Below are 26,276 nucleotides of genomic sequence, written 5' to 3'. Positions count from 1 at the left end.
TGTGTAAGCACTATAAGGACAGAAAGTTTTGCCTTTTACAAATGGGTGCAGTAGAGGGATTTTCTCCTTCTTTTAAAGATTCAGTTACATGTCAGCAAAGCTGTATGGTTAGAAATAACCTATGAAATCCTACATTAGCAAGACACAGCTAAATCCACGTCCTCTACCAAAAGAAATAAGACTTTCCCTCATGACTTGCATACATTGTTTTAATTTCTCTAGTTTCTTGCTGAAGTGGGGAAAAAAGAACAAATAATAAGGTGGTTGATTACACAATCCTGACATTTGTCCACTTGCTGTTGCTTTTTTTGGCTACTCCTTAGCCAAGAAAGACATGAGCGTCGGGAAGCAGATGGATTTCCCTGGGGGACCTGAACTAGTGCTGTGCCACAGCCAACAGCTTCAGCCATTGGAAAAAGTGCTATGTTGTGTCTTCCAAAAACTGTTCCCAGGGATTCATAATATTTGATGATTAGACTAGGGTTGTTTACTGTAGGGTGGCAGCTACACTCAGTACAAACTTGTTGCTTTATTATGCTCTGGCTTAATCTGTTTGTGCAACATTTTATATGTGGTGATAAAGTCAGTAAAACATTGGCCATGGTGTAGTGCTATTTACTAAACTATGAATGTCTCTGTGTTCCTCTTTCCAGAGTACTGAGGATAGATGGATTTCAACTGCCTTGTAGTTTTAAAGGAAAGAAAATTAATATGTGTAATCAATTACTTTGAGATTGGTCTATTATGTGGCCTCAAATCTGTCCTGTAATCTTATAATACTTCACCCCAGCCTTTATTCATCACCATCCCTGGCCGCCTTCTCCATCAGCTGTTAGTCAGCACCTCTATGTTTTTTCTCTAAGACATCTACCCAAGGTGCAAGGCAGGTGCAGGAGACAGGCACAGCTGCTAATGATTGTTTTAACATCAATGCTGTGTTTTCCAGTTGTAAAGTATTTCCAAAGTTTGTTTTCCTTAGTGAAGCGAAAACAACAAAAAGAGCAAATCTGTTTGTGTTCCCATAAGCTAGTACATAACTATTTTGAAACTTAATTTTTACTTAACTATTTTAAACTTAATTTTTAACTTTTACTTTTCATTGTAAAACTTCAGTTGACTGGGTTCCTTTGATTTAGTTTTGTTTTTCATTATTCCATAATCCTCTATGGCTTGAGACAACAGGGATTGAGTTTCATTTACGTAGATAAGTTATACAAGGAACATTACCACAGCAACTAAGATCCTGATTTATAAGACAAAACATAGCTCCCCCCTCTATTCAGACAGGATTTACAGGTATTTTGCTAATCGTACATCCACAGTTCCTTTGATTTCCAAATGAAGAGCTGCCTATATTATTAATAGTGTTGTCACCTTGACTGGTGTAAATTCACCCAGCTGTTTTATGTCAGATGAAGGGTTGGCTTTTTAATTTCAAAGTTTCCTTTTCTCATCTTCCTTTGCCCTGAGAGAAGGCACTGCCTGAGAATTGATTACATGAAATGTCTTGGACAGTTTGGGTGGTGTTTCTTGTTTAAGCAGTTGTTGCCGTATCCTCCAGGGAATATGTGGTGAGCAGGCTGGTGTAGCATTAGCAGTAATATGTCCTGAAGCTTGAAACTCCCTGAGGAACTTAAAAAATCCTCTTGTCTCAGAAGTATCAAACAAGTTCTCAAATAAAGGCTACATTCTGGCCTCACTTACATGCAAAAAGCCTGTTTCTAGCCCTCAAAGACAGCCAAAGTCACAAAAACCCTTCTTTTTTCACTGGAACGTGAAATTCTAAGAGCTCATTGGAATGAACCTCTCAACTCCAAAACTTTCTTCTCTTTTGAGCCACTTCCTATTAAAAAAGTAGTAAGAAAGATTCCAAAAGGAAACTCCTCTGTAAAGACTAAACAAAAAAATGAAAAAAAACTCCAGTTGCATGTATCTCATTTGCATTGTAAGCAGAACTCAGCTGATAGCAAAGACATGTTATAAATCCAGTTAGTTCGTGAGACTGCACCAGTTGAGAGCATGCAGGATTGCTTGGGGCAAGCAAGAGGGTCTTGGGGATGAAGGGTCCTTGCCCTTGAACTCGCAGAGAGTTACATCTACATCAATGGGAAAAAGAGAGATTGTGCCGTCCATGATCTCCCTTACTGCGCTAAGAGCACATGTTCCAGCTTGATTAATAATAGGCTTTATCTTATGAGTATCCTATATAAATATAGGCGTGAACCTCATCAAGTCCAGACTTATCTCATGCGCAGGATGGCGAGCACAGGCTTAGCAAATGTGAAGTGAGAGCCAAGCATCTACAGACCTGCAGTGTACAGAGGTCAGGGCATTGTGTCAGCCCAGCCTTGATGGTACTGCCCATCTGCCTTTGTGCTGATGCCAGGTAATGATGGAAAGCTGGTTCCTGGAACTATAGTCCCGGGTCTTCTATCATGTGGACAGTGATCTTTTCTGGTCCTTGTGTGAGAGTGCCTGTCTGTAGTCTGAGCCATAGGTATTTTACAGACACACAGACTGCACAGTGCATTGACATTGCTGATGGCCAGGATGGTCAAAGTGGCTTTTTGGTATGACATTTGTTACACAGATTGACAAAACCTGGGTTAACGTTTTCTGTGGATCAGCCACATTGCCTTTGAAAATGGAGGCTGGACCTGTCTTCAAAACACATGAACACAGAGAACACCTCGTTGAGAGAAAAGCTGTTTAAAAGGGACTAATTTTTTTCACTTTTTGTTGCTGTTTAGACTTTTAAAATCCTTGCTGGGTCTTCCTATGCAACAGAAATCTTATAGCTGAAGCAACGTAGAAACAGCGATACAGAGCCTAATAAATTCAGTTGAAGGTATGCTTTGGCTTCATTAGCTACAGAAAATAACTGTAAGCAAAGAAAGGACTAAAGTTACCATCAAGTACAATTATATAATACAAAAAGTTTTCGTTTGCTTGTTCATTAGTTGTTAACTAGCACATCTGTAATCCTCCACTTGGTGATAATTTAGACTGGGGTCATGTGAATTCACTTTAAAAATGCTGTGCTTTAACTAAAGAACCACCTAATGTCCAACAACATGGTATTTCCAAGAACAGATCAGATGAGTATCTGTGTTAATTTACTATCCTCAGTCCACCTGGAATAGACCAGTCATTGCTTAAACACACACTGAGGACTAATCAATAAAGAGCCATAACTTTGATCTAGTTGGTGCTGTTTATTACATAAAGTAATGCTCTTAATGAAACACGGTTCTCTTGCCTTTCAGTGTAAAATCCTGTGTTTCAAATGGTTGCTTATTAAAAACATTACGAAATAGCAACAAGAAGTTGCTCTTGTTTGCTTGCTTCAAACAGCGCAATAGCAGCTTGCTCATGCTCTTCTTAACGGGTTTGTTTTTATTTAGAGACTTTTACATGTGACCCAGAAGTCACGCTTTGATCTTTGTCAATAGCAAATGGCACGATTTCCTAAAGATACAGTTCCCATCTATTTTGTAATGTTAAATGGGGCAAGTTGGTGTCCCAATGTCACAAGATAAAATTGCTGAATTCTCTAGGGATGAGTCCTGGCTTTAGCTGACATAAGAGGAAGCAAAGCAGGACCAGCACCGGGAATCTGTGTGGTGTCAGTCTGCTTTGACTCTACCTCACATATGTGTATTTTATTTCCTTGCAGTGCAATGAAACATACCTCTTCGCTAGCTCTGATTTCATCTGTCTAAATTAATTTTAAAAGTTGCAGCTGACTGCCTCCCTCCCCACACCGTGGCTCTAAGTGCTCCCCCATTGACAAGCACTTTAGTTACCTCTTCATAGTCCTTTGAAAATGCCAGTTGAAACAAATGATTCCTTCACTAACTTTAAGCTATCTGCTGTAAGGGATGCCAAGGTGTCCCAGAGTTTCCCGGACAAGGTCTGCCATAAAGAGCTGAAATGTCACTGAATTTGAGGATGGAAGCGGAAATTCACCCTTCCTTGCCAGGATTAATTTTAGTTTGTGTTGACAGACTTTATACCCTTGCTAATCCTTTCCCTCTGGTGTTCCTGCAGTTTGGGATGGACCAAACTGTTCTTCATTAAAAATAAAAATGATAAGGCCACTGTCAATGACTTTCTATACATCTCACTGCTCTCCTCTCCTGCTTGGCAAATACTGTAGATGTGAACAGATTCTACAGATGGCTTTAGCTACGTGAGCCAGCCTATGAGGTATGGCTGTACCAAGTTTTATTGTACCCTCCAGTCTAGTCTCTGGCTCACTTAGGTCAGAGTCTTGGCTGGAGCATACCAGAGCTCCTTGTCAGCTTGTGTATACATCACAGAAAATATATCTATGGATAGAGATGGGAGAGAGAAAGGAAGAGCAATAAGTTGATTCTGGTTCCTGCTTTAACAACTGCCACTATGTTTTGCCTGGTCACTCTCACCTGTAAATTGATGCCAGCAGAGTTCTCATGAAACTTAGAGAATCCTCTCTAGTCTCTCTCAGCTGATAGGTAACCTCGTTGTAACAAGAAGGATATGAAACAGTTTAGCAGAGAGATCTCTAAAATGCTGTTACTGGTACCACAGGCACACCCTGCTATCTGTGGAGGATATGCTCCTGAAAGGTGTAATGGTTAGCAAGTCATGACATGCACACACGTGAAATACATGGGGCAGGGTATGCTATGGGGTGGACAGAGTAACAGAAGCAAGATCCTTAGGATGGTCAATCAGCTGAAAGAGAAGCTGACTTCTCATCAGCTGAGGATGTTGATTAAAATGATGATTTGCATTTTAAAACACAGCTCAAGGTATGACCTATGTACTGATCTGAGATTTTGATTGGTGCCTCACTTTACAAGGTGACACTGAATCTTCTGGTGCCTCTTCCAGACCTTCTTGGAGTAGGCCACCATTCTGGAAATGCTCATCAATTCACAAGATTGAATGTTTGATACAAATCTTCTAGTGCATGCGTTCTTGGTGCCTCTTTATGAGTATTTATATTTTCATCCTAGTCATCATCATCATCAGTTATCTTCTCATCAAAGCAAATTAAATCAATCAAAGGTGAAGGACAGAAATGGGATAATGGCAAAACGTAGCAGAGCAGTGGTAAACACTAAATGCTTTACGGCAAAACTCTAAAATGGTGGGTAAGGTAGCAACAGATTTTTGGTACACAAAAACACAGTAACTGTTTTACAGCATAATAACAGGGTGTTGCTGGGTTATTACAGAACTTGGGCAACTGTTTGGTCCCCAGACCAAACCACTTCTGGGCATCCACAGGAACAACTTCTGGGCATAGGTCCATGGGAACTTTGTGTTCTAATTTGAATGTCATAATGATTTTAGGTTTTTCTGGGGTTGTCTGGTACTTGTGAGTAAGCCTTACAAAACTTAATTATTGGCAATCAGTCAAAATGGACTTGGGATTTCAGGCGTTCCTTAGCAGGGGCAAATCCTACACCTACCCCTTTCTAATTAGTAAATTAACAATCTTCTTTGGTACCCCTTAAGTTTTCCTCTTATTTTTTCATTGACAGGATCTAGTTCTTTTCATAATCATCAATGTTGGTTAAATCAGCCCCCCCAAACTACTAGGAATTTAAAGATGCACTTATGTTCAAAAAAAAGCTAGAAAATTCTATTTTCTTAAGTTAGTCTAAATGATAGGAAAGCACAGGGGTATTTTAACCATAAAAAAAAAAAGAAAATATATAATATTTTCATTGGAGTTCTGGTCAACAAAGAAAGGCAAAATTAGCATATTTATTTGTATAGAGCTGATCATATATCAAAGTTAGTTGTAATAAAAGTGGCCAAGATGGTTAGGTATTTATATTGAAAAAATACTTTTACACTGAAATTAGGCAAAAAACCTGCAAATCACTGAGAAGAGTTCAGTAACATGACAAGCGCATCCTTCAATTAGAGCACTTCTAAAATATGACAGTCAACACATTGGGCCCTGGGTATCTACAGTGCTGAGAAGATCAAAATAAACAGCATATTTGTAGTGGCTAATGTACTATAACACAATCCCTTTCCTGAGAAAGTAATCAGTATTTTTGCAATTATGAAAAGTCCTGTTTTCATTCTTATTTTATGTAGTCTTTTGTCAAAATTTACGTACTTTTAAATTTGTGTCAGTACCCTTTTTTTTTTTTTGGCTGCTGAGATTTCTATTTATCTCCAAATTAATCCAAGAGATGTCTGCATATGAAGATGGGAGACTTTTTAATTCTGATGATCTTAACAAATGTCTGTCTTTGAATAATTTTCTTAACAAATAGATGCTGAGAAATGAATCTCCATTAAATAGGGGAAAATAATCTGGGTGGTCTTTGTGATGTGGACAACACATTTGGCTCTTTTTATCTTTAAAAAGTCATATGATAAACAATGATTTACTTGCTTATGTGTCTCTGCTTGGATTTGCTTCTTTATTGGATACAGAAACAAAAAGGAAAGAAGAATATGAAAAGGAAGCTGTTAATACCTATTATTGACTGTGTTTTAAACAGTTTAACTATCTTGATGTTGTACTTTGTTTTTTTTTGCTTGTTGACCTTGTAGGTACCAGACAGAAATACTTATTCTTCATGGTGGTTTTTGGTTATAACATCCTGAATGTTGTTTTTATAGCCCAGCACTTCAGACAAGACAGAAAATCTACGAGCCTTTTAAAAATCATTTAATAAGCAGCAGACAAACCTTCCATGGCTACACTGAGGTTTTCTTCCAGTCAGACAATATTCCTTGTATTTAATATATTCTGCTATTTGCCAATGAACAGTCATTCAACCATCAAAGAGGTCAAAAGTAATCTCAAAATGACCCTCATTTATCACTCAAGTATTAAGGGAATCAGAGCGCAAGCATATGTGAGACCACTCTCCTGAATGAACTGTTGTTCTGGGTACCAGTTATTTCTGGTGGTTAGAAAACAAACCCTAAAAATAGTGATTTTGTTAGGATCTGCAACAAAGTCAATGCATTCTCACTCAAAGATACATCAAAGTTTTCAACAGGTCTCAGGGTTCTACTGAGGTCAACAAAACCCCCAGCTTATCTCAGTGAAGCCGATATTTCATTGCTTAACTTTACTCGTTATTAACAAGAGTAAATTTCAGACAGTCTCATTAAAATAACCTGATGTTCTACTACATAGAAGGGTTCTCTTACCACACATGATAAATAACAGGAATAGAAGGGCAACAGAAAAGGCAGAAGCAATATGAAAGTGAATGGGAATAGGAGCTGAGGTTGCAAATATTAAGAGGTTTGCCTTTTTTTAAAACTAGGGTTTAATATTGCTTCTTTTATTAGTCCTTCCCACCCTTAGAGATATTAATGATGCCCAGTTTCAGAACTCAAAGAACCCAGTTTCTATCCTTGCATTCTTTTCCACACTTAAGTTCAAATTTCCATGGGAAATATAAAAGGGATTAAGATTTATCTATATAACAATTTATAAAGCCTTCATTCACAATCAGCAGTTTCCTATTTCCTCAGATATTCACTCAACATCTGAATGCCTTGCAAATGTTAATGAATTTATGCTGTAACCTCCTGGAGAATTAGAGGAGAAAAATTATCTCTATTTTACAGCTGGAGAATGGAGACAGAAAGACTTTGTGAAGTGCCTGAGGTCTCTCACTGGATTTTTCAAGCTCTGTGTTTAAATCACAACACGTTCTAAGACTCTGATTATCTTTGCTTTGGGGATCCTAGTTTATTTAAATTCTATTCTCTTGAACACTTTTCTCTAGGCTAGATCCATGCAAAAATGATTCTTAACCTCAACAAATATCTGGAAAACCACTTGTCCAGAAGAAAGCTAGAGTTTTTATTGCATGTTCACTGGCTGCTGTAGCTTGTGAAGCAACAAAAAGAGAGCAGAAAATAGACCCTGAAGGATCTCAAAACTTCTTTGAAAGTATAATAAATGCATAGAGATTCAGATTTAATAGATTTCCTCATCCTAATTTTGCCTGGGACAGATGTACTAGAAGCTCTTCCAACTGAACTTAAGTTATGTTGTTTCTTGCACTGTTAAAATTATTAACATTTCACCACTTTTTTCCCAAAGCTCTCTCTTGCATAATTAACCCCAAGTTTTATATGGTCTACTTGTAGATATGGCTTTCATTTTATGAGGCCTGGATTGCATTGTCATGATGCCTTTCCCTCTGCATTGAATCTACGCAATTTATAAATCCACCTTGATTTAAACACTTAGGAAGAATGCAACTGGCTGGTTTGTCGTCAGTCTATTTTGTAATAAGGACAGAAACAGCCAGATTTGCTGTGGTCCTGGAAGGAGTTAATACCTGGTAAGCTACAGTATGCAGTACTCCATGCTGCTGTTGTAAGACTCCTTCTGGCTCTCAGCTGTCTTGCTAAGGGTTATCCATGTGTGCTACACTTGCACATAACTGTCATTTGGTAACTGTTCTATTTGTTTTGCAATGATTTATATCAAGTTAAGTTGTTTTAAACTAGAGATGTAATTATTCTTTGACATCTACTTTGCATAAACCTAGTACAATGCAGTTATACCTTTCTATGAGCGTTTATACAAAGGTAGTTTATTCTATATAAACAGAATATACTTATGAGAAAACTTAGGTATTGACACCTCTATAATATGAAAACCTTCATCCTGACAGAACCAGCACACCTTATCCCTGAATATATTGAGAGCCAACACAGTCATAAAGTGTTCTCTAGGCTTCCCAAGGTAAGGGATGGAGTAAAATGAAGCAAGAGGAATGAAGTTATTGGGAAGTTGCTTGATTCAGGAAGGAGATCAAAACACACTGCTGTGGACCCCTTTCCACCACTCTTGGCTTGGAGAACCACACAGAGTGGAGACTTCAAGTGGAGCCTTGGAGAAGAAGGCTGAGAGATAAAAACATGGAGCAGAAGTCTCCCTTCCATAAAAATATTGCTGTAAGGAATATCTGGCTTTGATTTTCCTTTTATTTACACTGATTTAACATTATGGAACTACTGACACTGGATTTATTACTGAATTCCTCAGAAATAAGGAAAGTTAGAGTCGAGTTCATTGTATCTTGGCATGAAGCAGCGTGTCAGTGATAAGGCCGAAATCCAGAGTTTAGGACTTCTAAAACTTACCTAGTGGTTGTCTTAATTTATTCAATATAAAGGGTCTTGGACATCCAGAAAGTGGAAAATTCCAGACAACACCAGCATTGACTGGTGCTATGCAATATCTGACTCTGAGCAACAGGATGTCTTCAAAATAGGCCCTGTTTTGAGCAGGGTTTCGGACCAAATGTCTTCCGGAGGTCCCTTCCAAACTGAATTGTTCAGTGACTCTGTGTTCCTACTCCCTGCTCACTGTAGAGCTATAACTGTGCAGAGCCATGTCCATGGCTTTCGACATGACCATGTTTCCCAGCACTTTGAATTCCAGACCTATGTTCAACACTAATTTCCAGGGGAGGTTGCGCACTTGTCAAGTTCCACACCCGAGTTAATGCACCCTGAGCAATGTGGTACTGACACTGTCACCTTCTTTTGCTTCCACCAGCAGTTGGAGCTGCTGCTAGCCCTCAATTTACCACCAAATCCTTGAGGGTTTATACGAAACATAAGTTAATAAACCAAACTGCACCTGTAGTTACTCAGTCTGGAGGCAGTTGGTTGTCTGCACATTGTTTTCTTATGGACTTCCAGTTCTGGGAAAGGATTTCAAGGCTGCCTGTCCTTCGTGAAGCCAAGTAAAGTCCTGGACAGATTATTAGTTCTGACAGGTTGTCATATAAAAAGCATAATGCTAATACCAGGCCCAAGACAGCTGAGGAGGCAGCACAACTGTGTTTTCATGGTGCTGAGTCAGCCAATGCCCACTGTACAGTTAATCTGCCCAAGGAGATGACTGTATGTCACATAGAAGTGGAAGTTTCATGTGCATGCTGTTCACTGACATTTGCAGGATTTGCAACTCCAGTTGCAGTCACTAGATGAAAATGAAGCAATTTAGTTTAATAATGCAGATGTCAAAATAGTAAAACATTCAGGACAATTATACTGGGAAACTGTCATCATCAATTTTATTTATTTTTCTCATTGTGGCATTGTTTGAATAGTATATTTCCAACTGTTGGGAAAGATGATGAACAGAATAACTGAGCTGAAGCTAAATCACCCATAAATCCATCCTTCAGCAAGGTGATATGTCATTAATTCAGGCACCAGAACAAGTAACATCATTTAATATTATGGCGCACTTCATCCAATTCCTCCATAGAATAATTTTCTTAATACTGTGTTTTTGAAGGAAATTAGTATCAATCAAACATGTACATGCACCATTCTAATTATGTACTTTGCCAATATCATAAAACCAGTATGTTTGGTGCCTTATCAAGTATGTATACAAAGTATAGCAGAAATATTTTATCTTTTGTAGATAAGGATAATATGGCTTATTTCTTTCATATATGACTCAGAGGACTCATTGCCCTAAAACAGATGAAGAAATCTGTGTATATTAGGCTGAGAGGTGGAGAGGGGAAGCAGACAACACCGTCCCACAGAGAGACGGACCTGGGTGCAACCACTTCTTGAGTTTCCTACCTGGCAGGGAGGTTCCGCATCACTACAGCATCACTTGGGAATTGACACCGATCTGAAATTTTCTTGATCTGATGCTAATGAAGATGTGCAAATCTACAATTCAAGCTAGCATTTCTTTAAACACTGGCAGGTTCTTGAACTTGCTGGAGAGTAGAATTAGAGAGTAAATAATTGACAGAGTAAGAGGAGAGAGAATTCTTTATATAAAATATAGGGTCCCTGTCCAGAAATAATTTTAGTGCCATATTTTTATGACTTAGATCAATGTTTTAGATGCTGATAAATACTAATGATACAATTACTAAAACTGAAGAGCTTATTTTTCTTTGAACTGTAGACAGCCCAGATGTTTCTAATGAGTATTGTGCTTTGTTACATTATTAATGATTTGAAAAACGTGTGAGCATACCTATTTATCCATTTATCTACTAGTTGGTCTATTCATTGCTCTACACAATTTACCCCTTACTATTTCAGAAATTGTGGGAACTGTCCTAAACCAAATAAACCCTTTAACTGAGTAAGATTTCACGTGATTTTGTGAGGATTTATGGGATCTCTCCTAGGTGAAAATGAACATTTTCTGTAACCACTGGGAGAGTTAGGCTATAACTTAAGCCATGATCTGAGCTGCTCTATTCGCTCTCTGCCTGGCAACGCAGAGCTCCCAGTGCGTGCCTGGGCCATACACTGACTCACAGCCATCCTGCTGAAACAGGAGGTCAGATTGGAAGCTTCAAGGGTTAAACAGTAAGGTTTACTCAGCCACACCTGAGGGTGAGTCAGGCAGGAGAAGCCAACAATAAAGAAGAGCAAATGGGCTTGATCACAGTCAACCTCAGATGCTTCTGGATCAGTTGGGCACTCTCGTGTGCCAGATCAGGGATTGTAATATGTATGATGGGCATGGGATGGGATTGCATGAGCAAGCGATCTTCGTTCCAGGCATACAGTCAACTCTCAGTAGCTAGAAAGACAGCTAAGAAGAGTCCTTAGCTCCTAGGAGACCTGGTAGCTCTTAATAATCCTGATTTGGGTTGGATTTCCAATAAAATGTCTCTCTGGTACCTCCTTTTAGTTCCCAGGAGAAGCAGCCACCTACCATGCTCCTGCCTCAGCCGAGGTTTAACAGAAATCTTGTATTTTTCTCTCCATACTGCCCAGAAAGGCTTTTAAGTTTAGGGGTTATTTTGTTACCACATGTAAATCTAAAATGAGTCTGTAATAATCGATGTCGGTTTTTCATGTAAATACAGAGACTGCACATAGCAAAAGACAGAAGAAAAGAAGAAAGGAAGGAAAGCAATCAGGACCTTGACTCTACTCACCGCAAAACTTAAGAACAAGAATAATTCTTCTCACCTTACTCATATAAGAAAGTGAAGTTCTCTCACACACACCCCCACAGCCTCTCGCAGTCTTTCTTTCTCTTTTCCTGATGCTGTCAGAGACTTCTGTCTTTATTCAGTTGTCCTTGCTGTAAGTTTCTTTAAATTGTCATTGGGTAATCTTCCAGATTCTGGGGGACCCCTTTGCCGGAGGCACTCTTGGGGATACAGCCTCTATTTTTTGAAACTGAGGGTTGCTAAATTAACAAGGGGCTGACTACAGATATGATTCTTTGTTCTTAGCAGAAATCCTGTTTTACCAGCAACTATTTTTAAGGAACCTTATTACAAAATTTGTATGGTTGTACATTCATGTTCCTGTACTTTATTTTCTGTCAAAAAAGACTCCAAGTTTAAGAATGTCGTGATCTCTGTGTGTGTGTCAGATTGGGAATTTGGACCTTAGCCTGCTCACCTGCTACCCTTCGTCTTAGGGATGCTGAACGTATAGGCACCTTTTGAACCAATTTCCCCAAACCAGTTTCATTTTTCCACCCTCTCTCTGTGTACGTGGCTTTTAGTCATATGCAAAAGCCCGGCCTGTACCAGCCTGAAAGGACAGGTCAAGGTCTGTTTTATCGATGAGCAGAGATGGCCTTGGTCACTCAGCTTTTTCTGGCAGCCCACATCATTGTCTGTGGTGTGCCAGTCAGCTGGCCAGCCCTCAGAAGTCCTTTAACTTATGACCAAGTATAGACATGAGAAGCAGGGTTGAGAAGATTAAGAGATGGGATCTGCCTGTTTTGAGAAGGAGAGAAGCTGCCTAGAAGGACTATCATCTGTCTTTGGGTAGTAGTGGTGCTTGTATCTAAAGTGTGTTTAATTCAGTAACCCACTCCCCAAAATAAGTCACAGCAGGGCAAAGACTCCAAGGGACATGGAGCGGCAGGAGAAGCAGTGTTACTCCAGGGTGGTCATGACCAAATTCAACCACCCAGCCTGGGCAGGACAGTGAGATCTGCACCTCTGCATAGGGCTAACCTTCACCTTCCGCACCTCATTACCTTGTTACGGGTTGGAAAACTGTGGCTGTGAGCTTTTCTTCTTCTCTGGTGGGGTAGTGTGGTCACTGGGCAATGTCTGATATCTGTAGTATCGTGACCTTCTATCTCAGGGTAAGTTTTGGCCTCTGGGTTGGCAAATCATGAGTGTGTTTTGAACTCTTATTACAGTAAAGTTACATCAGCTCATCTATCCTGGCTTCTTGCACTATGGTAGGAAAAAGTTCAGCAAGAGCTGGAACTATCTCTCCAGCCTAGCTTTGAACCTTATTTTAAATACAAATATCTCTCCTTTTCAACATAGTCAGGAAAGATAGGGTCATCTTTATTCCTGATATCTCAAGCAAAGCAGTGGGTAAATATCAAAGATGTTAAGGCAAGGCAAACATATCCCTTTTATGTTTGTGGGCAGCACTAACGACACAGGGTGAAATTTATCCTCTTATCAAAGGTCAACACAAACCTAGGCACTACTTCAAAGATGCATTGATCCTATAACTGGCTCCTGGCACTGAGGTGGATTTCACCAAAGTCTAAAACTTATGAGAACAGATAGATTTTATATATCTGTGTAAAAAATAATAGTGTTCAGATACAGACACAAATAGCAATCCGCACAAGCTATCTTGATTTTGCTGGGACAATGTACTGTTTTTTATCTTATGTTCTTATATTTTGGACAATTCTTCCTAGCCAGCTGTCCCTCCCTCCCACTTAATCAGTCAAAACATCCATGCCCTTCGTGGCCACACAATATTTACTCAAGCTTCGTGTTTACCAGGAAGAAGCTGACAGTCCAGCAACTGAGTGTTTAGTGCTGCAGATACTGCTTGGTTTGAAGGGGAAAGCAAGAGTGAAGGCACTGTCAAAGCCATTCTGTCAGGTCTTAGTGAATAATCATAACAAGCGTCTAACATTTCCTACCACATTCAGACAGTGCTCCAAGGTACCAGAAAGGTCTTGCAGATGGGAAACATATGAAAGACAAGGGAGAAGGAAGCAAAGCAAATGCAAGTGCAAGTTAAAAACAGCTGTCTTTTTGTTAGTGATCACACACATACATAAATGCGTCACTGCAGAGGAAACATGGGATTTTTATGTTGGAAGTGTGGTCACTCTGGGTGTGAACAACCACATTGTAAATACTGTAGGAGAAGATATGGCATCTGCAGTTGGTGTTTTTTTCTTTCTTTTGTATTTTCTTTCTGTGGTTGTATTTGAGCAGGGTGTGCCAATATTTGCAGTCTGAGGAATAGCATCAGAACGTCTAGTATTCCTAACAAAAATAATGAAAACATTTAGCTAACTCACTGTACCTTCATGTGCATTAGTCACTGGTCCCTGAGCGCTCTAATTATAGACTGCCTTGATGTTACAACTGCAGGGCATGAAGCAAAGGCTTTTCAAAAGTTGTTTTGGTATCTCTTTTTTTCTTGCTGGGCTAATGGAGAAGCCTGCTTTAAATACAAGTCTGTGCTTGAAGCTGTCCTGTTCTCTGAATGTGACTGTGGAAGTTGATATGATTATGGTGGTATCAACTGAGATAGATTAGGAGGTGCTTTGCTCAGGATAGGTAAACCTACCTGGTAGTGCGTTCTTCCTTCAGTTCTGAGAAAATTAGTTAAATTTTTGATCCACAGGACTAAGACATAAAGAATCTTTACATAACTGATCTGTGTTTTTTAACCTGAATTGCTCTAAATAAATAACAAGGGCAGCTAGATCCCATGTGCTATGGCTCACTGTACAAGTAATAATTCATTAAACTGTTATATTCACGAGATTAAGTCAGAATTCCCTTGTTCAGTCATGTACATGATTGCTTTGGGGGCTCTAATAGGTCAAACTCTGACAGTGTCAAGCATAATTATCTCCTGAATATATTCACACCCCCTGCAAAAGCCAGTGTTTGTTTGGTTTTGCCTTATTTAAGAGTGTATTCATTAGTTTACAACCTTTTGTGAGGCTTTCAAAGCTTCAAACGAATGACTAAAATCTGCAAGAAACACAGATTTCCTGAAGATGTTATTATGACATAAAACACATTGAAGGAAAAAATCCTATTTCCATAAAAAATTCAAGACATAATGTTTATTTTTGCACACTGATGCAGTTATCCGTATGTGTTGGGGCCCATGGTGGTAAACACACAGTAATGCACGTTAACTTGTTTTTTCTGAGTTATTGGTTTTAGACATATATGATAAATTTATAATCCCCCACTTTAGAATGCATTTGGAGCTTATAAAATGTGACAACTACTGATGCTCTCCACCAGTGAACTGGAGTGGTTGATTCAGATATAGTGGGTACTATTCAGGTGGAAGGCTAGCATAGTGCAAATGTGAAATATCAATGGCATAACTGAAGAATTAATACTACAGTGAGTGAGAGAGCTGGAAACGCTTTGTTAATATGCTGAAGGCCAGGACACGCAGCTGAGCACAGCTGAGTTGAGGTAACCTAACAAATTGTCACCTATCCATTGAGTCAACATAAATGACCTTGAGTCTGCCCCACCTTTGGGGAAAAATATATTAATGTAAAGCTCTTTGACTGACTTCTTGTCTGCCAATTGAAGAAATACTGTTTCTCTCCCAAATTTTATTAATTTGTTCTCAACTATCACATTAAGCATGTATTAATAAGTAAATAAATAACATATTTGTGCTGAAACAGTTACTTGCTATCTGTGTAGTAGCTTGATTCTGGCATCTTGTTGTCTTTGTTCCTTTCACTAGTAGGAAATCACAGGTACTCTGAGGGAAAGCATCTTTTGAGCTCATGCTCCAGTTGATATCACACAAAATGTTACTTGTGAGAAACCATAGCAGCCCCCCCTTATTTATTTTCAACCCAACCTGTTGCATCAGTTCCGCTCAGTGTCCTTCACATTGTCAATTCTTTTATAAAAAGATGATTTTAAAAATAAAGTATATTTCTCAAAACAAAAAACTTACAGCTAAAGACCAAACAAGAAACTAAGTTCATATATATTTTAATAAAATTTTTAAAAATAGAAAAACCCCAAATATTGAAAAAATACATAGACATTTGCAGTAGAATAAAAATCTAGCACTGTATGAAACACTGAAATGGCACCTATATATGAAGAAAAGTCAGTTACAAAAGTCATATAAGCCTATATATTTCAGAATGTCACTAAACCATAGGCTCATTCTTGGCTTCCACCTAACTATTGACATTCACTAAGAAAACAAAAAGGAAATAGTGAATAAGAACCCTTTCCTAGCAGTACAGAATAGTGACATCTGTGAAACACAAGTAGAAGCCTATGAAATATCAGCAGAATTAGGGTGCGTGGGAATTGGGCCACATGAGGATGGGGGCTGTGGGTAGGGAAGGATCAGGTGCCTCTGGGGGTAGAAGTGAGCAGGGTGGGCTGAGCAGGGAGGATGGAGAGCAACCCTCTGAGTGGGTGGGACATGATTTCTGGGAGAGCTGGTGGGAGCAGGGAGGAGCTGGTTTTACTGAACCGCGCAAACCTTCCTCTAGTGAAACCCCACATAAACATATGAGGTAAGTTTGGCACATGGTCAGAAATCTGAGTGATCCTAACTAGATCTGTTTGGAAAATAGAAATCCATTTGGATTAATAAAATATTTTGGAAAATATTTGCCTTCTGAGTTGGGGTAAAAAGTAAAATGAACAATCCTCCCTCCCTCCTCCCGCTCCCAACATTACATGTAATTTTTTATTTACTTCAACAGAAAGAGATTTCTCAAAAAAAAAAAAAAGGTGTTTACAGAGAGTTTTGGCTTGCTAGTTGTCTGACTGACCAGAAAGTACCACTCAGTTTCCTCTTCCTTTCCATAAGTGAAATTATTAGTCTTCAGCTGGGGTTACTAGCAGTTAAATATGAAGTCCTTTTGTCCTTCTGCTCCTCTTTGCTGATGCCTGTTCAGGGAGTTTTGTCTGCTTTGTGGTTTTCTCCAAAGGCTGAAATCCAGGAGACTATAACACGGGTAGCTGTAGCTCTCTTCTCAGTAACAGAACAGAAAAAATGAAAATAGCCACTGGAAAATTCAATTTTATGGAACAGATATTTTCTGTTTTAATGAAAATAACCTTGATGAAAAATTGCTGGCTGGCTCACCCCTCATGTCTTCTCCAGATATTCCATTTAGATATTTACCTCTGATATCATATGCCACAGCAGGATGGAAGCTGACTCTCTGCAAAGTTTAGCTTTTACATTAAATTATGTATTTTAACGCTAGAATGCCCCTTGACTCACTGGCATAGTGATTCAAGAGCAGCAAATTATCATAAAGGTAATTTAGTAGTAACGTTTTGTGACATTTGCCAGTTGTATTTTTGCTTACATCAGGAAGGGACAAGATGCCTATGTTCTTCTGAGTAATTATTTTTGAACTGCATCTGATGTTTTAGTCATTAAACCCTGAGCTTCCTGAGATGACAGATCAAGAAGTTTTTATGATTTGTTTGGAATTTAAATATGCTAATATTCAAATGCTATATAGACACCCACTCACACATGTATGTGTGCGTGTGTTTGTGTGTCTGTACTTCCATATAAAAGAACTGCAAATCTTTCCATAGAGATTCCAGTCAATGAAATCCTTATCAAATATTTGACCCTCTTCTGTTTTTCATAACATCCTTTCTACAAATGCTGGAGCTGAGTTTTCTTTTTAAAACCTGCTTTCATATATTCACACTTAGATTTTCATTGACATTAACATGTATTGTTATAACACTATTCAGAGATGCATCAGATACTTTCCTGAAAAATACAGGAAAAAACAATAGAATCTCATCTAAAAAAAGAGTTTATGAGCTAGGCTTCAAGTATGAGATGACTAGGTGATCATCAATGTTCTCCATTTAATGTCAATGTTGGAGATGACCATTATGGTATGTGAAATAGCTCTTCTCTGTACTAGAGGGCTGGCCAAGACAACTGTCCTACCCTTTCTTCATATCACACATAAAGCTTCTCCAAAAGACGTTACTTAGATTAACATAAGGAATTTCCCCCTAAAAATGTCAAATAATGTGACATATTTTCCTCTTGTTTCTATATCCACTCTCGTCTATCTCTCTAATTTTTTACTAAGTTTACCAACTCAATTTTAATAAGAAAAATTTTCAGTCAAAACCTGTAGTCTGTTCTATTTTGTTGTTTGGTTTTTTTTAGAGATAATATTCTTAAAGACAGAAGTTAATAACAGACATTGCAGAAGCCAGAAGAGAAAATGGGTTGCAATGAAGATGGGAAAAGAATCAAGAAAACAATTATCAACGAAGAAAGGCCACTCCGTGAAAGAATAGTAAAGGTTCACTCTCCTTTGGGATAAAGGAGAGTCAGAAGAGAAAAACATGATCATGAACAGGCCCATAGGAACCCATAAAATAATTTGTGGTTAAAAGAGGCTACAGCTCACAGCTGAAGTATCCAAAGGCTAAAATTAGTAATAAAGCAGAGGCACAACTGTGCCAGCAATGAACTTCAGTGAGAAGATCAACTGAGAAATGCTGGAGAAGTGTTCTGCTTGAATTTTTCTGTTTTGTCATGGAGTGATGGAGCTTTCCTTGTTTGAATGAAAGAATCATCGCAATGAACCATCAGCATATACGGAATCAACCGTGTAAGAAAGATGGGAAATCAAGGGACAGACAACTTGATATTGAAATGTTAAATTGTCTTTTTCCTCCACTAAACTTTCACTGTAGTATTTTCTTTATCCTCATAGAGGACTAGCTTCCTCAGTTCTGTACTTCTGAGGAAGCAGTACTGCTGTATTTGCCTTTAATTCAATGTCATTTAATGTTTATAGTACAAATTTGGGGAGCAGTAGATCAATGTGAATGTCTTGTCTTCCCCATTAGAAAATACTTTTTCAGGAAGGTGATGAAGAAATTAAAGGAACATATTCATCAAATCACAGACATACATGATTTAGATAAAGGGAGAAGAAGAATTCTTTTTTTTTTTTCTTTTTCTTAAAAAAACAGCACATCTGGTTACATACTGTGACTGGGCAAATGTATGTGTCATCCTATGTTTTTGAACATAGCAATAAAGATTTATGATCCAGTTCTGTAAATCAATGTCAGACTGCTATAAATTTAGGAATAATTTGCTTTGATAACTAACTGGAAAATTAGTGTCATTCCTAACAAGAAAGAGCATGTTTATAACAGAAACGTGCTGTGATAAAATGCCCTAAGAACTAAATATCCTGGAAAGAATTTTAATTCTTATAAAGATAAGTAATTGAAGGAATGCTAATTCTCTGTTTACTAGGAATGACTGTGCAGCATAGCTACATAGCAAATGTCTTGAAGATGTAGTATTTTTAGTATTTTTACAGGAAAGCTTATGAATCTTTTTTTGTTGTTGTTGTTTTTAGATGTGTTAATACCCTTTGGTAAGTAAAGAAACATAAGGAAAATTAACATTACATTGTGAAACATGGCCTCACTTTATAAAGAACTGTTATAAATTAAACACTAGAACATGCCTAGCAGTGCTGCAGTCACGGCAATCAGATGTCAGGCAGGCGAAGAACTCAGCAAGAAGAAAAGAATGTCAATAGTTTGGTGGTCAATAAGCATTTCCAGAATTACGAATGGAAATATTTCAATCTACAGTAATGATTTTTAAAAAGCAATAAAATTGAAATATTTCTGAGGGATATAAACCAGTTGTGCACTAATGACGTAGGAAAAAACATTCTCTGCATTTCAGATAATTCCATAAGTTCACGACAAGTAACTGAGTGAATGAAGGGTAGAAGAAAACAGCTGTTGAGCAACTTCATCTATCTTTTTTTGTCTTGCATTAAAGAAGAGACCAAAACACGGGAGCTGTTAGGCTGATAACTACGAAAAAATGAATAGTTGCCAGGAAAGATTGTGGGGTTACATGAATTTTCCAGGTATGCACCTCCTAGATGATAATTTTGTCATTTGTTTTTATACACAGCAATGGTCGATTTCATAGCATTAGACATAATATTTCTTAATTTTAAAATAATATCACTGTTTTGATAAAAAAAAATTAGTTTGACATAAAAATGAATAGTCCGAACATGATTGTGCAAAAGGTGGAAAGATTATTTCAGTAAATTTAGAATTTCTTTTCAGGGGCTATCTTGTTTTGTCTGGATGATAGATTTACAAATTTCAAAAGCTATTTTATTTTCCCAATCACTATTCCAGTAATGTACACTATTAAACATAATTACATGTATTTTATTTTATCAGAACCTTTCATTTTTCGGGGAATTTCCTAGAAATGTGACACTCGCTTTTACAGGAATACAAGAAAAAAAACAGAATTCTGTTGCGTAAACTACTGGTGTATTCTATGAGTCTGGTATAAACTTCTGGACATTTAAATATACAATTCTTCCAACTAATCCATGAATTCATTTTAATTAACTATTGTTTGTCCCTTATTATAATTGTTCTCTTGGCCATTAAGGGAACATACAATCTTCATGAAAGTTTTGTCTTCTGTGTCATGAAAGTTGTTTTCAGTGTTCATTTTCTTGACAAACCAGAAAAGGGATATGTACCACTTCACTCATCCAGCACAAAATTAAAGCACTAGCCACATCACTCAGCTGGGAGCTCTTTGCTCTGACAGTCCTGAGGAGCTCTTGGGGCATCTTGGGCTCACACAGTCCATGGCCTGTGACATCCCTGAAGATTGCAGCATATTCCACCTGCAGTGAGGTAGGACAGAACTGGGGCAGTGACGACCCCACATGTGATGTTAGCCCTGCCCTTCTGGCTCTTGGGGTAGTGATCAAGAACTGTGAAAGGAAAACGTGCTGAAAATAGCCCCAGTGTTTCCTTCCATGTTAGCTTCTGAACATACTGTTTGTATGATCAAGTGTAAGGGTGGAGCTACCTGGCATTGTGAGGTTACAGCAGGGAAAATTGATACACAATTGATAATTTAGAACATTACTGTCCAACCAGTCCATGACTTCCCACCCTCAGGGACCCAACAAGAACCAGTAGGAGGGAGCTGGAGACAACTCTTGATATACATCCAGATCAGGGGAGAAGTGGTTAGTGCAACAGAGAAAAACACTCACTTTGGCAAACTAACCCCAGCTCCGAATCCAGTAGGTTAAGTCAAAAGGCTGACCCTCTTGGCTGAGAGCAATCAAACACCTTATGTGCAGAGGTCCCAGCATTTTCAAGAGCAGATGGTGCCTTTCTGTATGAAACATTTAATGATGTGTGCTAATGAAGCTGGGTTTTACGCTGTTTTGGGACATAGGGGCCCTTTGCAGGCTCCAGGTACACTCTGTGCTCTTTTATGTGGGCAAGCTCAGTGAATGAAAGGAAATAAAAGAACTGTTACTTTGCTTGAAGGGAAATTCACTGCAGCCAGGGTGCCAAATGTCTATGTATATGTTAATCAACTCCAAATGTATCTGCAGGAAGAAAATTGTTTAAATGAACTGCATAATTCAACATACCCACTCAACTCTCCTTAAGATTTCCTTCCACCCACAGTCCTTTACTATAGGAATACATTATTTTATCCCAAAGTGCTCAACAATCAGCTGCTGCTGATCTCCTTTGCAGTAAGAGGTCCCTGTGAAGCCCTTGCCAGTTCAGCTTCCCACACGCCTGCTTGTAGACCTTCAGTGAATGGGACATGGGTGACAATCTTTTCCAATGCTTTATATTAAAACAACTCGTACGGAATAATGTAAGAAAGCTGTAACCTAGGCGAGAGCAGACCAGAGCTCTTCTTTATGGCAATATTTACAGCAGCCACAGAAGTGACCTTCTTCCTCCTGAAGAATCCTTCCAGCCTTCTGGAAGAAACATGCCAGGGAAATCTTCAATCACCAGCTATGGTTGTCACGCCCTCAGCCATCCCATCATGCTGTCCCACCATGCAGCAAAAGGACCAAGACTGCTGAAAAGCACCATGCTGTGTCATGAAGGAATGTTGCAGTTACATGTGCAAGAGGACTGAAGTAAGATGAGTTGGATGATCTTAATTTTGTCCTTTTTTAGCTGACAGATTTTTGACTTTGCAACCAGAGTAACTTTTATTATAATGTTGTTAAATATATCACCTATGTTTCTCACACAAGTTGAAAATAATTCTGTTGCAAGTATATGTGGCAGTGTTATTATCAAATGTTATAAGTGTTATGCAGCCCTGAGGATCCAGAGTTAGCCTGAACTCTGAGCAACTCCTGCACCTGGCAGGAGGAAGAGTTTAGGGAGGGAAGGTATACTAGGGCCTTGTAGTGCCTTTGGTTGGAGAAGCCTGATTTGGGTGTCCGTGTATATGGAGACAGTACATGGAAAAAACACTTTGTTCATGTGGTTCCTATCGAGCTGAGGATGAGCCCCTGAAGCCACGCAACACATCGGAGGGAGAAAGTCTGCAAGGGAGGGAAGGTGGTTTAGCTCTCCCTCCCTGCTCTCCTGTAAGGGAGGTTTTCTGCTCAGAGCTCCTGCTGTAGCAGGTGTTACTGGTTATTTAGTTGTAGTGTCCAAGTCTTTGTGTTCAGTTGTTATTTTGGCATTCTGCCATGGCTTCGCTGACAGATGGGAACGACACCACACCTGTACCTGGGACGTAGACAAATGGAATTTCATGGGAGACACTAGAGATATTTATCTTCCAGAGCTTGCTTCTTGCTGAATTTCAAAGGCCCACTGTAAGCAATCAAAACATGGGAACATTAAGGTGAAGATCAAAATAAGATTTTTTTTTTGTCTGATGAGAAATAGTTGGCAAAGCATAGTTCCCTCACTGAAAATATATAGATATGACTATATGTAGTTTTAGTTGCAGAAGTCTTTTTTAGCTGTTCCAGAAATTGAGGATTTCATATTACATTTATCTTTTATTCCCAGCATCTTCTACTGTTTTCAGTGAACACCATACTGGAGAATCAGACTTTGTCCGTGACATGTAGTACGATGGCACTGGAAGGCTCCTCTCCTCATGAATAAGGACAGTTGCAACTTGGTAGATTGGAAATACGAAGCAGATGGATGAATTTCTGGTTTAGATTTAAAATCACTATCTCTTTCTCCAAAGTTTTTCTGGCTGCACATGGATCTGAGTATAGTTTACACATGCTAGAAAACACATGGGAAATTTTATGTTTGCATCAACTCCCAGCAGGATCTTGCACATGCACAGATAATCAAATTATTTACGTTTGTTGGACTGGGGGTAGAAGTGTAACCCTCCATGGAATGAATGCAGGGAGTTTAGAATATATCTCAAGCTTTTCTGCATATTTCCATTCAGTGTTGCAATGCTCAAGGGTAGCTGTGGATTCACCTCAGCACGCTTCCTTGGAATTCTGAAGCTGGAGAATTGTTTTTAAACCAGAAAATTCTTATGACTGTTTGTTTATTTTTGTGAGCATTTCCTTTTAAAGCAAGAAGTGTACAGACAAGCCATCCTAAGTAAATAATTCGTAAAAGACATATTAAAGTTGACTTTCAGGTGGCATAAGTGGTAGATTTCTGTTTGATGGTGAAATATAGAAGTTAGCTCAAAGCTAACAGAAAAAAGAAAGAACACACTGGAAAATGATCAACACATTTCTAAAAAGAACTACTATGCTTGTTTAATATGGGGTTGGGCTATCAGGTTTTTAATCTCCACCAGATAAGTAATACCTGCTCAAAAGGCAACTAAACATGTAAGTTGTTTCCCCTGGAATCACTGGGTTTCTTTCCACTGACTCATTGCTGCAAAGAAATGTACCTATTCCATTCCCTCAGCTGGCTTTAAAAATATTTTGAACAGCCTGTCAGTTTAAAATGGTGCAAGTAGGCAAATTACACTGAGGTAAACCCCTTCTGTTAGACTATTTATGAGGAAATTATAAGACCTTTTTCCTAGTTCTCTTTCAGATAATAAAAATAAAATAAAAAGAAAGAGGAAAGAAAAGAAACCTGCAAAACCGCAGAAAGGGACTAATGCTGATACAAGATTTCAAGAATATGTCTTAAAAATTATGCCCCAAAATTTATTTAAAAAAAAAAGAACAAAGGCTATTTCTTTAATTTCTGCATAAGTGCTATTTTTCAATATAAATTTATGATTTACTGTCAAAGTATTACCTTCCCTCTCAAGACTTTTTCTTCAGCAAAATTTTGCATGGGAATTTTTTAACAGCTCTATATTGTGTGATTGCAGTTACAATTTTTTTTTTTTAATTAATATAGTGAGACATAGTATTTAACAGTAAAAAAAACCCAAACCACCTATTTACTAATTAAGTCACACTGGATCCCATGAGGAACAACAGTTAATGATGAAAACAAAATACGGTTTACTAGCCATGTAAGTGCAGTGGGCAGGGCTGACATCACTTTTCTGTGTGCTTTTAACTAGGTGATCTGTAGATGTTTCAAGGCTGGCAGAGCAGAGCCTACCATTTCTCATTTGATTGAGGTCTCAGACCTCTCAAAGACTTCATGCTGGCTTGAAATCTTGCAGCACTGCTGTTTAGAGCGAGCCGTGGTAGATGTTACATTGAATGGGGGCTGAACAACTGCGGGAAACAAGATGACAAATACAAAATGACCATTTGCAGCAGGGATAACAAACCCCTGTATGCTTGGGGCAAGACCAATGCAGGGAAAGAGGTAAACAGCCACCTCTTCCTTACATGGGAAGGTGGGACTGGATTGTTGGGGATAATGGAAACATTTAGTTCCCGCAGGAGGACCCAAGGGAAGGAGAAGAGCAGAGACAGTCTCCCTAGGGCCAGAGTGGCCCACCAGCTGGATGCCCGTGGTGCTCTTGGGTGCACCAGCTGGGAGTGCAACATCATGCTCCCCGTTGCCTCAGAAAGGCTTGCTGGAGTACCTCCTTTCATCTCTCTGCTACTGAGAATGGCACACAGACTGAGCACAGGCTCTGGGACCTGGGATCATACTCTTCCACCCTCCCACCCTTTGTCCATGGCATCAGTCGCATCTTTTCAATAACTAATAGCAGTTTGCATACTCTGGGCTGGGAGCTTCTCTGTGGATAGGTGGGGGAAAGTCAACGTGGAACGACATTTCCTCTGTCACTTTTCATTGAGAATCAAGCTTTATCAGCAAATATGCCAATTCCTATTAGTAAAAAAATGCATGAGAAGACACCAACAACCCCAGAGTCTACCAAAGCGCTCAGGAGCCATGGGTTCCCACACTTGTCCTTCCTCTCATGTTTCTCCCAGGAGTGATGAAGTTTTCCTGAGCACTGACCCGAATGGAAAGTAAAACTTGTCTGCTGTGGTCTCCTGTTCTTTATGAAAGCGGGTAATGATCTAGGGAATAAAGACCTAGATTTACCAGATCATGTTAGTAATGCGGGAACTGAGAAGTTCTACTCGTGGTGAAAAATCCTGGGCTCAGGTTTCATGTCCACCATCACATCCATACACTACCTAAAACAACAGGATACAAGACTATCTGGGGTCACTGAGTGATACCACAGCACAAAATTTAATCATAAACTTATCGCAAATTTGATTTTGAAAAGGCTGCTTTCAGAAGCATCACTGACAGCAGAAAAGCAATATAGCAGTCTGAAACCCACTAGCAGGATGAAAGAGCAGATGTTTAGCTCTCCACAAATTTCTAAAGGTTTTCTCAATAATGGGCAGGAATCAGTTTAGCAGAATGGAGAGCAGAAGCATGAGTAACTGCATGGAGTTAAGTAAGGGCAAATGTTAACTGTCTGGATAACCTCTGTGACAGCAAAATCTACAAGTCTGTGGAGAATTTTCCCAAAGGAAATGATGAAAGCCTCTCTGACTGACATACATAGACTAGATTAGACAAAATACTTAATGTATAGTATAAAAAATCATGCTTTTATGCAGAGAGTTAGAATATTCTAATGTTTTTCTCCAGTTATGATTTATAGTACAGAAACAATATCCCAAATAGAAAGATTTTTTTTACCTCTCTATTTACTATTTTCTGATTTTCTTTTCCTTGTGGCGATTAATTAAAAAATCAGAGTATGCAAATAAAATTTATAAGTCAAATATTTCATATAAGTGATACTGACTAGTTATTGCACCTTCGCATGGACTCCTGAAAGAACCATAAGCTATCTCCCGGCCCTCTTGTGCTGCATTCTGAATAATAGCATAAAGAGTACCTTAATTATGAATTGCCTTTTTAACCTGGTGATATAGCAAAGTTAAGACTTTGAGCAGTTTACAGATGAGATTCATATTCTGTCCAGACATATGAGAATGATAATTAGGGTATCTATCTGCCAAT

Source organism: Numenius arquata, chromosome 2 (genome assembly GCF_964106895.1).
Source record: "Numenius arquata chromosome 2, bNumArq3.hap1.1, whole genome shotgun sequence".
NCBI lineage: Eukaryota > Metazoa > Chordata > Aves > Charadriiformes > Scolopacidae > Numenius > Numenius arquata.
Note: the sequence above shows the minus strand (reverse complement) of the source record.